General features: G+C 39.2%; 1 protein-coding gene across 3 annotated transcripts in view; it reads left to right on the plus strand.

Annotated features, from left to right (window-relative positions):
• LOC124310326 (CCR4-NOT transcription complex subunit 6-like) overlaps positions 1-16,481 on the plus strand; it is a 482,747-nt gene that overhangs the window by 2,974 nt on the left and 463,292 nt on the right. The window lies entirely within an intron of this gene.

Here is a 16,481-nt window from a genome sequence, read left to right on the forward strand (position 1 = left end):
AAACTGATTGCTAGTCGAAGCTAGGTTCACTTGAGTTGATTACAAAGTTCAGAATGATTGAAAGAGTTAATTTTGCAAAACAGGAGTATGGTTTGTTTCACTATGGTTTAGTGAATCTTGGACAAACCTGAAGCTGCGATATAATGATTTGAAAAAAACAAACTAATAATGCATCATTACGTTTAAGTTACCAACTTCAAGCTTAATAAGCTGTCATCGATATGAATGCACTGTTGGGCTTTCAGAAACTCATTTTATTTTATCGGTCATTGTTAAATAACAAGAGGAACATAGAAATAAACGAATTGCCAATATTCAGCAAAGGTTATAAGGTTACAAGCTGATTGTCAGTCTGATTTTAATTTCTAGAATCTCCAACTCTTCGGACAAAAAACCACCATAATATGAACAGAGGATTAATCAAAATTGGTTGGCGAATGTATTCCACTTTTAGTCTAGTAGGAATTGTTCTATTTTGTGAATGCCTCTATCAAAAAGATATTGCCGCCAAATTTCCTCCGTTCATACGATGGAGACTCCTTTTCTAATGAGTAATGAAAACTGATTCAAACCGGATAATGTTGTAATGAAGCTTTATAATTTTTAGTTTTTTTCGTGTGACTTCTGTCATTTCCTGATAGCCAATAAATTAAGTGAATGAGTTGCCAAAGTCCGAACTTGTATTCATCGTACGACTTAGTTCTGGTTCTCATAGTTATTCACGTACCATGTATCTCATAGTGTTTGAAATTTCAAAGGATTCGCGAACATTATTTTCAAAATATTCTTTGAATGTCGGAATGAAATTATCTTTTGAACACGTCAGATATAATTTTTAAACGTAAAATCTGTTGCGGATTAAATATTTTCTGTTTGTATCTGATTTTCTCTTTTTTTTACTTGCAAAATATCAATCAAATTTCAAAATCGATTACATTAATTAGAAATCGGTAGATAAAATTCACTACGAAAAACGTATTTGATACAAGTAAACAATTGCTTGTAATATATATTCTTAGTACAGATCCTCATCAATCCAAATATATTCTTGTCGATTCAAGTATATTCACTTGCTAATAGTCAATTAATCATTTACTTGGCTCGAGTACGTTTTCGTCTCAGTTATATTTATCGTTCCAGATTTATTACAAATACACTGACAATGATGTACGCTTAAAAATCAGGTCATCGTAATTTCGACGGGCGTACGTAGCATATAACTTGGATTTGAATTCATTCCAATTTTAACACTATTCTTTTACATTGATATCGATTTAGTTTTCGTACAGTATTTAGATGACACGTATAATTGGCTATCATGTGAGATGAAAGGTAATATGTAAAAAGTTTTGTTTTAGTACAAGGCTGCATAAACTCGTACAGTAAAATTGATTAAAATTGAATGAACAAAATAAAAAAAAAGAAGAAAGTTTCGAACATTGGTAGAACTAATTGAAAAATGGGCTGGGTTGAGGGCGAACGTTGGGGTCGGTTTCGCGGTCGGAGGGAAAAATGCCACAAGAAAAATACGTTTTTTCTAGCAGAATATTAAGCGATATCTTGTAAACGGTGGATGATAGACAATTTTCTTTGAATGAAGATAGAGGTTCTATAAACAACGAAATTCTAGTTGCATAGAAACAAATAATTCGCTAGACTCCAGCAATTTCAAGTGTTAATACAAAGACAGCAAGAACTTTCAATGCAGTGGTAAAAATTTTTCAAGTGTAGCCAAGTGAGCTTTCGAATTTGAAAGATTCTACCTGTTGTAAATAGAGTTTCTTGCTGTTTTCATATTAACACTAATTGTAAAACCTGCTAGTCCAGTGAATTATTTTTCTCTATGTGTAAATGTTCGCCTGAACCGATGAATTTTTTTATCCCCACAAATTTATATTTCGTTTATGGAATTTATGTAGCTTCTCCGTATACATATATCTGAAATGAAAAGATTTACTGTTGCCGAATTTTCAGTATCTTCATACACAATTAAAAAATTTAGTTGCATTGAAAACTTGATTTTTCTAGGTGAGTTGTATGCATTTGTTACGAGTTATATGTGCTGCATCATTACATCGATAGCTATGCGTTATCAATTGGTAATCATGAGTCCAGCTTATACCTACCGATTCACCTTATAACCTTTTTTTAGGTGCAGCTTATTCAAAAGCTCTGCAGCATCCGACGTGTCTTCGGTAAAAAAAAATATACCTCGGCGATAGTTTGTAAAGAGTTCAGTGAATGCAGGTTATAGCTAATTTATTTATAGCGTAAGGTTGGCTTCTGCATCTAATCGAGCAGAAAAATCCCGCGATATTCACTATTAGTAAATTTATTCGTAAAGAAAAGCATCTTCTCGTCGTTTCCGGTTCTACTTACGCGATCCTTTGCTGGACTTGGAACGTCACCGGTGTAAAAAAGAGCCATTAATAAGACACATAGGATGTTATTTCTACTGCTCTTTAAATATCCTTAAATCCTAGAATTATCCTGAAAAACAAGAATTGCTCTTTAAGTCCTGGAAAAATTGACGAAATGCATTTTTGATCGAAAACTACGACATTCGATTTGTAATACGTGGCCTTGAATGCTTTAAATTTTAGCAGACGACGGACCATGCAGTCCTTAGCAATTCACTCTGTATATAAACTGCTGTATAAATTTTGTGATCCAACAGTTAACCAATTTGTCCCATCATTAATAATTCATCAGGAATACGAAATTGAGGCCCTAGAATTCATCAATTTATTGTCCTGTAAGCTGTCTCCGAATAATCCTGCCGAGTGGCTACCGACCGGGAAAACCGGGAATAGTCAAGGAATTGCGATGGTCTACAGGGAAAGAAATACTTTTTTTTATAAAATCTTTTCAAACTTCAACAAGGCTTTGTAAATTTAGCCAAGCTATTTTTCGGAAATGGTATTGTGCAATTTCCACACGCACAAAGTTCGGGGAATTCTGAATTTTCCGAAGGGATAAGTCAGGGAATTTTATTTGACCAAAACTGTCGCCACCATGTCCTGGAATCTAAATTCTCGATTGCAGTAGACACCCTGTATATATCCAACTGATCGTGAAAGAAGAAAAAGAAGAAGAGTAAGGGCTGCTTTCTTGGTTCAGAAACAACGACGCCTAGCATGGTGCAGCATTGCTGCAGATACGTCGGTTCGCTTGGAGCACATTGGTTCATACATAATCTAATCTCTTTTACATCGAGGTCAAATGGGTGTGTCGTACCTACTCTTGGCAGACACAACAGCTTTGGGTGGAGCTCTAGGCGACTAACCCCATCCCAACCCCCATCCATTGTGTTTTCTGGATTTTTACCCGTTACCCGATTGCCGCGGCATTGCTGATCCAGCATATTACATCGTATCCACCACTAGGACTAGGTGGTGGTCGGTATTGCGTACCTCAATTTTTCTCAAACAATGCAACCGATGTTCCTTCGGATACCCTGCGGATAGAGAGGAGATGAAAAAATTGAATGAAAATGAACAGGAACGAAGCTAAATTAATCGAAAAAAATATTTCCTACCCCGCCTATCCATTGTTGGGCTGACTTTTAACCATTCGACATTCATCCGTGGGCGCCCCTCATCTCCGATAACTCAGGCTCTTCGTACAGAGAAACTGTTTCTCAGGTTCCTCCTCGTCATCGTCTCTTGTGCAATTTATCCTCGAATCTCGCTTCGAGACTTCAACTATCTTACGTACATCCGTTCTGTAATAAGTATGCGGCCGGGCATGTTGTTCGTCGTTATAAAAATTTCCCGCAGCTCTTGGGATACGGGTGAACTTTTCTCGCCAAACCATATCTGCATAATAGGCTGGCAGATGGGCTCGAGGGAAAGTCGAAGAGTCTTGTCAAGTTTCATTACACGGTTTATTTTCTTTTAACAATATCATGTTTCCGATTCATTTCATCCGTTTCTTTAATGATGCCTAAGAGCGACGGAAGAGACCACACCGGGTGATTATAAAAAGTCAGTTTTAGCCAGCACTTTTGGTTCCGGTAATTATCCGGTTGAATTCTCGTTTCAAATGTGTAGTCACAAGCGTTCGATTACTTTCCACTGTAACAGAAAAATTTTTCTCCTAGTGCTAAAGCTTCGTTATCGTTGTTGCTTTACGGATTATTCGACGTTTCGTACGTTCAACAGGCTTATCAGCCACGAAACCCAAATTAGTACTTTCCTGCCTCGACTGATTACCGAAACTCATTATTCGTCGTCTTCGCATTCCATGCACCCTCTGTTAACGCAAGAGTACAGTTTGTATGCCTAGAATGTATAAAGCATGCCTAATTCAGTGAGTTTCATCTCTCAACGCCGTCGTAAATTCCGTTATCTAAACAGGTAGGCCCCTTGCGTTACATTGAAGAAGAAGAAGGCGCTCCAACATCAGGTCGGATTTTCCATTTGGATTCAGCTCGTCTTCTCGTCACGCACTTTGCACTACCGCAGCTTCGTTAAAGGGTCGAATTCGTTTGACGAAAGTTTTGTTCTTCAGCAGGCGTACTATGCAGGCTTCGCAAAGATCGCATTATAGTTTTTAACACACCAGCGGTAGCGAATTTATATGCGCCCTGCGGTATTCTTCTTCGTTATACTTAACTCGATATACATCACGCGGCCGGAATAATATCATCGTATTTCAAAAGCAGTTGCAATTTTCGGCGATACCACCCTTGTGCTGCGTTCCAAACTTCGAACGATTTATGTGTGTTACCTGAGCAGTATAATACAGCCTTACCTGTGCGTCGTCGTTTATTTCTCGTAGGATTAGTCTCGCAATTCATAAATTACACAATTCGGTAGCCCATTGCTATCCCATGATTTGAATGGCGCAGAGACGGCTTAGCCCTTTGAGTCACACATTATTGTGTCGAGTCAACTTTTATAACGAGATAGTATTCTGTGGCTTTTGGGCTCGCTGATCAGATTTCAAAAACTCAAAATGGCGCATCCAATATCGCGGATGAAAATTTCAAATATGATGGAATATGGTCAGAAAACTCTATGCAGGGGTTTTCGGGGTCGCTGATTGGATTCGTCATACTGAAATTTCAGAACTTGATTTCACATTCGTAATTGGCGATCCCAAAAACCCCTGGATAGAGTTTTTTCTCCGGATTCTATTGAATTTGAAATGAATCATTCCTTCAGTTTTCACGATTTTTTTCAATCAATTTGTTTCCAACAATAACAAGTTACATTATATCGCAATAATTACGCGAGTAATGAAATTTATTAGTATACTATTATAAATAGCAAAAAAACCCAAAAAAATGTGTTGAAAAGTTCTCTAAATATTCAAAAAATAGATATCAAACGGGTGGTAAGAATACTCACTACTATGACTCAAAGGGTTAATCAAGTAAATTTCGCCCAAATTGTTAGATTGTTACTTCGTGTCAATCTCAACTATGTCACAATTCAAAAATTCATTCATCTTCTGTCCATTTTCAATGTTTACACTCCAGTTACAAATATATCTTGTTGATGACGAATATTTTGCTATTTTCAATCATATTCGTTGATTGGATTTCGTCAGGGAACCAATGAGTGTCCATTGAGACGGGTCGTTATACTTGAAAATGACATTGATGTACTTGCAGATACTCAATTTTCGGTGTCGAATATTTTGCATAAATGATTTTCGTTCAATTACCTTTTTGACAAGGCTGCATTTTGTTCAATTACCAACCAAAGTTATGTGTTTTTTTTTCAAAGTTCTACACGTAGGAGCATGATAAATGATTCTATATTTGGTAATTGAGTTTAAGCAAAACTGAACTGAAAGAAAAATCGGACTATTTTAACTTACGATGGAGACATCGCGTGTCTAATCGTTGACTAATTTGTACGAAAAAAAAAAAATGATTCCTAGAAAAATGTCTATTTTCGTATGGAAAACCGGGAGATCTCTGGGAATTCGATACGCCATTGACGCTGGATATGTTGCGACCGTCGATTGCAACGAGACGCAGAGTTTGGCGAAGGCGATGATCGTGGTCATTGTCGTATATCGAAGCAGGACTTTGCTCCGTTGGCGTGACATGATCGGAAAGAGGGTAAAACAACGCGAGAGAAGGGAAACGAAAACTGGGGAGGTCCATGACCCGTGGAGGCGGCCGGAGTGCGTCGGTCCTGACAGCCAGATCTGGGTCAGACCGGACGTGACCCCGATCACCGACCGACATGAGCCAGGCCCAGGAGAAAGCTGTGCGCCATTGGGACGACCGAATGAAGGAAAACATTAGCGTCGAACCGGTTAGCCGCGGTAAACGCTGTTGCGCGGGCGGTGGAATCGTCTCTAAAAATAATCAGCCTGATCCACTTTAACCGCGTAATGTTCGGGGAGGGATGAAGGAAATTGCACGAGAGAAAGTCACGCCTCGACTGGCATCATTTACATTATTCGTTACTCCGGGCAGGACTTTTCCTCGATATGAGCTATGGACTGAGATAAATTTTTAGTTCCGGTTACCGCTCAGTCTTTAACTATTTTCATTTTTTACCACAATCGAAAAGTTTAGTTCTAGGTACAAAATGAAAATTAGCTTTCTAGCTGTTACCAGAAAGTCTAGTATCCGTTACTATTCTTTCTCATTACGATCACCGTTACTATATTTTCTTGTAATGGTTGCGAAAATTTAATGCTTGTGCAACAATAAATTGACGTTAAAGCCTTATTTAACTAAAAAAGAAGAGTAAACCGAACAAACTGATTTTGCCTTGCAATTACCAAAAAAGGATCGACAATAGCGCAAAATGGTTAGGCGTACCTCGTTTTTCGTAATCCTAACAATATTTGAACAGTTTCTTTAAAGATACCTATTTTACTGAATTTTTCTAGTTACTGTAACAAATGAAATTATTCTCAGTGCGCGATTCGCACTACGCTAAAAGTTGACCAGTTATATCTCACTGTACGCATCAGACTTCCTTTGTGTTATGGGGTATTTTGTTTTCCAACTACTTCGACAGTTTATACTTTTGACATAATTGCGGAGTGAAACCGTAAAGTAATAAATTTAAAATAGAATCGAAAACTGTAAACTTTTCCTGCAGCTATCGAGGTAGTTTGCAAATTATATATGAATGCTTTGCAGTTTTGTATTCGTATTTGTAGTTTTTTCACTCCGAAATTTTCTGCGGAAATGATCGTGGATAGAAGAGAGCAGAGTGAGGCACTTGGGAAAAGAATACTTTACGGTTGTTCGACTGAAATTTTTCTATTTCTGCAGTTGAATTATATATAACAATTAGCACTTATCCACTTATTAAGTGAAAATACAGTTTCTCGTTGAATTTTTGACCCGCTTTAGTTTACCTCCGTCTCGCTTGTATGAAATTTCACACGTTATCAATCTCAGTGAATTTTTAAATATGTTTCAACCACTCAGTCAGAATAACGTCAAGTAAATTAGAACCTTGAAAAGTTCATCGAATAGTCCGCAGGTAGCTGGAGTTCTTTTCAAGTAGTGAGCCGGTAGTTTAATGTAACGAATAATATCCAAGGGATCCTTGGTAAACGTGACCTATTATAGTTGAAAGAGAAAGGTTCATGTACATTTGTACACGTATGGTATTAGATTTCTGGTGAACGTGCATCGTGACAAAACTCGCTTCGTATGACAGTTTTATCACGCAATTGTGCCGTGCAGTTCTCTTGGAATTTAATGAGGTTAGATTCAGAATTCTATGCGATGTTGTCTCTTTCAGTTGGCAGCAGTCGAAGTAAAAGTGGTCGAACTGGCTTCCTAGATATTTCAGGATTCTCTAAATGTACTTAAAATTTGACAGAACTATCCCGTAACGTTCAAAATTACATAACGAAGATCAAGATATCACAAAACATTTCAAGTCCTAGAATATTACGTAGAATTTCAGTGAATGAAATCTGCTGCGTAACGAACATCACGTGTCTCTTGTAAATATTTATCGTAAAGACGTGTGCGTACTCCGTACTTGGAAGAACCACGCAACACCCTCTACAATTCGGCGAAGATTGTTAGCGTCAAGGTGTTAATTTGTAATACACACTTCTGAATTGATAAACCAAAAGCCTCTATTTGCTTTTTCTGTGCAATGGAAGCTGAAAGATGAACTGCCCACCAACGACAATAATCCCAAGTTAGCGTATATACAATATAATCTGATCTGATGTTGGATGAAGTCCGAATACTCGATACATACGTACAGTTTGAGATTTGAGCTTCCTTTGTACCCTGCACTTCGATACAATTCGAATTTAGATTCTAACAACTGTACAACCGTGATCAATTTTATAATTCTAAACGTTCTCTGACACTAAACTAAGCTGCTGCAATGAAATTGCAGGAATGTCGTAAGGGTTGTCTTCGTAGACAAAAGTCTCCTCGTCATCACTGCTTGATCGAGCGTTCTCGTGCGATGACGCCAAGTTTCCGTCTCGGTTGTTACGGAGTTAATTCTCTCGCATCCCTCTGCTTTGCCCCCTGAATACAGGGGCTTGGTTCTTAACTCGGTGTCGGTGTCTAGACTTGGACCCCCGTGGACATAACGCGCATAACTTTGTGGGTGGCTAGGATAGGTTGTGGCACGAAGTGCTACCAGGTGTATTGTTCTCCCGGGACCTGCGTGGCCTTTGAGAACAGTAGGTGAATATCTGAATACCCAGTGTATGTTGTAGCATTGTGCCCGATTCTCTTCCATCCCGTACTCGCTCTCTTTTCGCTGTCTTGGCGGACCAGTTATACGTTGAGAATTGCCGTGGCTCCGTGACCTGACCCACGAAGAAGTCCTCCTTCCAGCCCAGTCGGCAAGCCTCACTTTCTAACGTGCAAGCCGCTTGGCCTGGGCTAGGAAACTTTCGTTCTAGACGACCGGCTGCCGCGGTTTCATTTTTCCGTACGCGCTGTTAATACCAGACGAACGTGAAACGGTCCGACGTGCAGCGATTGATTGAGTTACCGAATCGTCTACCTCACGCACGCTTCTACCGTGTATCAAATTGCTCCTTCTCAGCCTTTATCTAGCACGATCGCTGTTTCGCCTGACCATTGAATCGCCCCTTTGTTCTTTGCGTTTGTGGAGTTGCCGCGCTTCGCCGTCGAAACGTCGTTTCGCATCGGTGCACCCTGATCGTGTCGGTGAAAATTTAACCATCCGACAAACACAATTCACGACCTAATGACGTCGAACCGATCGCTAAATCGCTAGTCTTATGAGTTGTAAACTCGGTATGTATCCTCTGGCGGTTGTAGTTTCCGCAAGTAGAAAGCCGTCTGCAAGTCGACCGTTTGAATATGTACATACAAATTGTAGTTATGAGCCTCATTACGTCGAACGGGACAATTACTGCCAACCATATTAGAATGTTCGAGGCCGTATTTTTCCTGTCGAACGATACCTAGTCACAAGAAACATGCGTTGAAACACTTGACAATGCTTATCGCTATAATCACTCTGATTTGACTTCGTGTAAACTGTTTTTCCAAGATCCAGAGGACGCAAAGAAACGAGATTAACATTGTCCCCCGACTCTTATACTTCTCGGCCGATCGATCCTCGTGTCAGGATGCAGCACTCGGGCCGATATCCTGCTCTGTTAAGCTAAAGAAGCGTATAACGTAAAATCTCAGTGAGTGGATGCTCAAGACATCTCGTTTTAAGATGGGTTTCGGACTGAGAAAACGATGTGCGTTGAGTGTTTGAAGTGCTCGTTCGCCGCAGTCGAAATCCGGCTTTCGTTATTCGAAAACCTCACCATATTCATACCCTCGGCAATGGTAATACGGTCTTTGGGGTGAAGTGGGGCACCCTCTGTGGAATCAATCGCTCCCTTTTTCCAAACCACTACATTCACCTCGGTGTAACGAATTCATTAGCTCGAGGATCAGGCTTCCCTCTTCTTCCTGCCTATCCCTCACTTTTTCACCATTCCACTCCGTTCGTGCAACACTCTTTTTGCCCGGAACCCTGGGGGGTTCCGTGATACGCGTCGTAGAAACATACGATGACAGGCCTGACCCGAATGCCGGTGAGATTGTGCTCGATCGAGCGTTTCTTACGCGAAAAAGGAATGCGACTCGAGTTTGGCCGGTACAGACGGGTGTCCATATTTATCAAGGGGATCAAAAAAAGGAAGAAGATAAATCGAGCCTTCGGCCCAATCAACACCAATTTTTTTCAACCGTCCGAATTCCAACATTCCTTCAACGTTTGTTAAGTCGGGAATGAGTCTCATTTTTTATACCGCTACCTCGATATCGATCATCCACTCGCGCGACGTTCACACTGCTGCAGTTCACGTTGGAAGAGGCAAGGAACCCGAAACCGGATTCGCGGGCACTCGGCACCCGCACTAACGGAAGCCGAATTCAGCTGGCACAAGTGACCGTTAATCCTTAGGCCTGGTCCTTTAATCGAGTCGTTTCATCTCGACTCGGTTTGGCCCAGATGTGGCCCTCCAATTTTGGGCTTTGCTGTGTAGCCTCCGGTACAATCGACAGCGGAATAAATCGCGTGGAAATACTCCGTCCAGTTTCCTCCAGACTCGTTACTATTGTCGGACTTGCGTCATATTAGCGTGACGCCCTACGTGTATTAGAGGACATTTGAAGGGTGGTCGGGAAATACGGTGTAAATTTCGTCATTGCGATTTTTCAGGAGAACAAAAAAACTGTCCCAAAATTTTATAAATTAATTTTTTTTTTTAATCACAAAGTAACTCTTAGAGTTTTTTAAGCTCTTTCAAATTGCTTAAACCCTGATTCAATATAGCGATACGTCTTCGAGAAAATGACTCGCCAAAATTGACATTTTGCGTGCCAGTGTAAGTCCGCGGTTCGTACCAATTTTTTATTTTTTTTATGGACTCAACTTTTCGGCAGGTGATTCTTCTGAGTATTGGTTTGACGGGTATTGGAAACTCATGTGAGACTATAGTCTGGTGATGTGATTTTAATAGGGAAAATAATATCCCAGAAAGGTTTGTTCAAAGCTTATATAAACATAAAAGTTCAGAATGTGTTTATAATTAAAAGTTTACTCGTATACTCATTTCGTGTTCCAAAGCCGCTTACCCACGTCGAGCAGCAGAAAAACATTCCCCACTTAAAATTCCCGCTTAAATTCGCTCAATGTCCATTAACGTCGAGTTGAAACGTCAGTATTATCATGCTCTTTTCTCAACTAAATGTCTCGAGTGAAGTTTTTCTATGATTGCTTATTGCACGAGTGCATCCACAATTAGCGCGTCTGTTCATCAGTAGAATCCAGATGTAATATAACGCGTGTTAGAGATCCTGCATCACTTCATACAACTCTCGCATGTTCAATATTCTGTATATCTGGCTGCAACTTGACACTAAATATCCAGCGCTTTCCCTATCGCCGAACCTCTTCCGTAACGGAACCGAATAATGTCATCCGAGTTTGAGATTCTATAGACTACAACGTCGTCAATGGCCACCGCACATATACTATCAGTGGTAGTAATGTTGCGAGACAATTGGTTCTCCTGACTTCTCAAAGTTACCATCGCCAACTTCGAAGCTACCAATACCCCCGCCATTGAGCTTCAACACTGATTTCGAACCATCGACGTTTACGCAATCTTCTAAATTTGATCTTAACTGCAAAAAGACTTTTCTGCCCAATCAACGTATCAATGCATCCTAGATAGGATCATTTCTATTCCTACCTTAAGGGGGTATTTTGGTTTAGAAATTTGAAAAGATTGAATATTTTGGCCCAACGCCGAGGTCAAATTTCCAGGAATTGAGAAAGTTATGAGCACAGTAAAACAATGCACGGTGTGCACATCAATTATAGAGTCGAGTCCATGGCTAGAAAGATTAGCCTACGAGGAAGCTGCGAATGCGGCGGAAGGTCTTCTATGTTATGCTCCAGAAATCGCTGATTAAGGGTAAGAAAAATTCCCATTTCATTTGAGGCAGAAATCAACGTCAAAACCGAAGTCAAAGCTTTAAACGCGTTTATCTCGAAACTACATTTTTCAACCTGGTCGAAATAAAGTCGAATTCTATTCAATCGGTTGACTTCAAATTTGGTATGGATCTTCAGTATACATATATAGTTAAAAACTGAAAGAATTGCTCGGAAAGTCAACTTTTCTTCAGAGCTGACGTTAAAAGTTTTTTTTTATCTTTGGTTTCGGCCATACTGACGTTCTTATTGATTGGAAAAGTTGGTTTTATTTCTATTTCGGACGAATGGAAGCATTGGAATCATGTCAATCGGCTCAACCTTTTTTTCCGGCCATATTCAGAGGCGCATGACATTTTAAATTTTCATTTGTCTTTGAACAACAATTCTTTTCTGCAAGTTCTTTAAGCGTCAACAGAAAGACTGTAAACAATGAATGGTAAACTCTAGACTAGAATTTACTCCTTAAGAATCGTACATCATCCAGTAATCCAGATCGTATAGATCTGTCGGGGAATCTCGTGAGAGAATCCGATTGTTTTTTAAACGTCCAACACAAATTTTCTTTGCATTGAAACTAATGTTGAATTATGTAGTTTATCGAAGGATGCGAATGAACCTTTCGTATTACCGATTGAATATGCATACCCGTATCTCCATGAGTGATTCTTAAAGCAAATATGACTGTGATGAGACCTGCTTCCGCATTGACAAGAACAATATACTATTTTTCGAGAACTACGTTTCTCGTTGAACTGATGACGAAGTTACGTGACATTTCGCCTTAGGATACTGCCCGCAGTAACAAAAAGTAAGGAATAGTGCAACCTCGACAAGAGCTCGGTGAATGTGAAAAATGAGAAAGGCTCTTCAGGAGCTAGCAGCGTTCAAATACACGCTTTCGAATTCACACGCGTCTTATTTTCAGTTCGGTGCAGAGTAGGTTATAATTGTACAGTTATTACAAGATGGAGAGAAGAGCACATGCTGTTTATACTTCGTCGCAGTGTCCTCGAAACGCGATATTCCCTCATTAATTCGTGCGATAATAATCAGAAAGCACCAAGTTCTTCTCGCGATAATTGTACAATTGTGCAAATCCCTTGTTCCTTACCGCCTAAAACATTCTTATTTTTTTTCCCCACGTGTTCGCGAACCTTGGCCAACATACGTGCGAGTACGAGGTGCGAGAAATTAACCGAATATTGAAACATTTCGGTATTTATTGATATCGGCACGCTTTCCAATCAAGCTCAAAATCTGTAATAATTGAGACTCCATTTTTGTAATTATCTATCAATTCCAGGGGTGGCGAGTATCCTAATCTTAAAAGACCAAAAAGTCGACTGGTCGAAAGCCCGAAATTTTCGAGATACCAATTTTAAAATAACGAACGATCGGCGTACCGAAATTGAGATTTTTTATAAATCACACAGTAGAATCACTGTTTTTCCGAAAGTTCGTTTAACCGAACGCTCTTTTATTCGTACTAGTATTTTCAGAACAGTCTGCATTCCGAATGAACAAATCACAGAATTTGAAGCTATAGAATAATGAAAGTATCGAAATTAAAAATTGTCAGCGACCAGTGCCTCGGACAGTAAAAAAGAAAACAACAAAATTATCTGTCGATAATCAAATTTCGGAAAAAGCAAAATTGTGATCTGCAAGATGCAGAAGGACCAAAATGAAAACGTATGAAAAGTCAACTTTTCGACTGTTCGGTATTTTCGCAATTCAATATTTTGCCCTTCGTAGTCTTGCCCATTATGAAAAACAAAAAAACATATTGATATAAAACTGTTTATACTTTTTGCGTTCTCAACGTTTATTTTTCTACAAGACAACTTGTCGCACTGAGAGAATTTTTTAGTTCCGGTTACCGTTCAGTCCTTAACCATTTTCATTTTTTACCACAATCGAAAAATATAGATTTAGCTAGAAAATGAAAATTAGTTTTGTAACTGTTACCAGAAAGTCTAGTATCCGTTACTATTCTTTCTCATTGGGATCACTGTTGCTATATTTTTTTGTAACTGTTGCGAAAACTTAATGCTTTTGTAACAATAAATTGACGTTAAAGCCTTGTTTAACTAAAAAAGTAGAGCAAACCTCAGAAACTGATTTTGCGTTGCAATTACCAAAAAAGGATCGACAATAACGCAAAATGGTTAGGCGTACCTCGTTTTTCCTAATGCCAACAATATTCAAACAGTTTTTTTTTAACGATACCTGTTTTACTCAATTTTTCTACTATAACAAATGAAATGTTTCTCAGTGCGTATATTTATGCTCTTTCTACGTTTTTAACCCACGGTAATTTGAGTTTCGGGATTTCGTCCCGTTGACTTTTTGGTCTTTTGCATTCTCGTACGCCCCCACCGTATAACCATCGACAGATATCTTACATGCCGGAGTTACAATACGCTTGTCAATATGGGTCATTCGTTCCGTTCAATTAGGTTTGCCGAACTTGGCAATTTCCGAGTTCTCCTGCCTTCTCGAAAAGTTGTACGATCAGCTCCGCAGTGCGGGAGGGACGGGTGGAACTTCGTAGTACTCGGAGCTAAGTTCGGCTGCAGTCTCTCTATAGCTGGGTATGTATCTAGGTATACAGGTTGTTGAATAAACAACGAACGGGAATTTCGTTGCTGTTCAATTTCATTGCGCAAATAAGGAAAGCGCGGCTAGGTACCGTAGTCGCTTTAGCTGATGCAGGCAGGCTGGATTCTCTATAAACTTCGTCTAGCGTTGGTTGTCTTAGTCTTCTTGCTTCCAGCTCGCGGCTGTTTTAGCAGATTTCTTTTTTGAATAGATTTTACGCCCGATCACTTTGACGACGACAGAATTTGTGTTTTTTTGTATTTATTTGCATTTACCGATCGCAGTGCCAAGTAAAGTCGACGTGAAGAGGTATACCTATACATATATAAACACTCCATTCTCACACTCTTATCGTTGGCTCTGTAAGTTGGATAAAGCCCCGATGGAAGCCGAAATTGGTTTTCTTTCTGAGCTCGGGAAAATGAAACTAATTGCTGATAAATGTATAAATTATTAAATAATAGTTGTAGTAAAATTGAATGTGCGTTTCATGGCTTACAGTCACTGTATTATATATATATATATGCTAAAAACATGCAATATAACATCGTAAACGTTACAAAAGAAAATTACCTACATTCTCAGACAGTACGTCATATTTGTGTTAAAATAATATTTGACACCGATTCAGAGTCATTGAAACCGTATTCAAAAATTCAGTTATGTTCCACCATGTAGGATGTAACTGAGTATTTTAATTTGACATTTTTTGATTCCTAGATTCTGTTCTTTCCTCAGGAATTTTTTTCGATCTACTGGAAATCATTTACTTCCAGGTAATCGTTCTTTCAGTGATAAATGACGTGATTTGACGGGTCATATACTTGAATTTTCTTTCGCCTAATTTCGTTATAATACGAATGGCTACGAGTTTAGCTATTGCAGGTTGGTATCTTTGAAAATTGTTGGGAATCGATAAGTGACGCTGAACTCTGGAAACTTGCTCGCCTAGTTGCGAGTTGGGTCTAATTAGTCGAGAGGAAAGAAAGTTGAAGGAACTCGGTTCTTTTTGTTGATGATGTTGTTTCAGGTTGTATTTTAAATTCAGGACTCAGCTACGAGGGATGAGGGTTGAAGGACGATGAAAGTAAACTTCATACTCAGGGGGAAATAATTTACCAACTTTTTTTTTTTCTAATTTCAAGGGAACTGGTATCGGCTGACTTTGACAAATGGGAAAAATTATACAGATTCAACGTCGTTGTAATTATTTTCGGTAGAACTTAATTTTTCAGACTAAAACAAACAAAAATCAATCACGAAATACTGTTTTGTATTTTCCGTTTCAGCATCTTTAGAATAAAATTGAAATGTATCCATGAAACTTGACCGAATTCGTATTTACTCAATTTGTTAAATTCAAGCCGTGTTGGTTTGCTTAATCAATATCGCAATCTGCAAAAATTTAATCAACCCGTTGTTTTATCGGCAAAGGTTCAGCAACGCCGGCTGAGTTCCGGACCTTACGGAGTTGCCTGAACTTTACCTACCTGTTCGTAATAATAACTGTCGCTTTCACATTCCTAACGCCGCTGTAAAAATTCGGTTTTTATGTATTATACGGCACTGCCAACGATATAACTTTGCTGCTTTTTAATATTCAATCCATTCAAGTTCTCCCGATCAAATTAAATTATTCAGGCGACGGACGCTCGGATGCAATAGAGTGACTTCCACGCTGCGATGTAAATAATTTATGTCCAACGAAAAGTATTCCTCTCCGCTCTTTTTCTCTCTGTTATCATTCGTTCGATGCTCGGTTCTTTTTCCGTGTAGCAAAAGCATGTCCCGGTTGTAACACCAATCTTTACGACCGCGACGCAAGTCGTTTTATTTTTTAATCTCGCGAGTTGAACGAACCAGAGTATACGGAACTCTGCGACGAAGGCCCGAGGTTTTCTAATGACAATTAAATTTTTATTCAGTTTTTTCACCTTC

Source organism: Neodiprion virginianus, chromosome 1 (assembly GCF_021901495.1).
Source record: "Neodiprion virginianus isolate iyNeoVirg1 chromosome 1, iyNeoVirg1.1, whole genome shotgun sequence".
Lineage (NCBI taxonomy): Eukaryota > Metazoa > Arthropoda > Insecta > Hymenoptera > Diprionidae > Neodiprion > Neodiprion virginianus.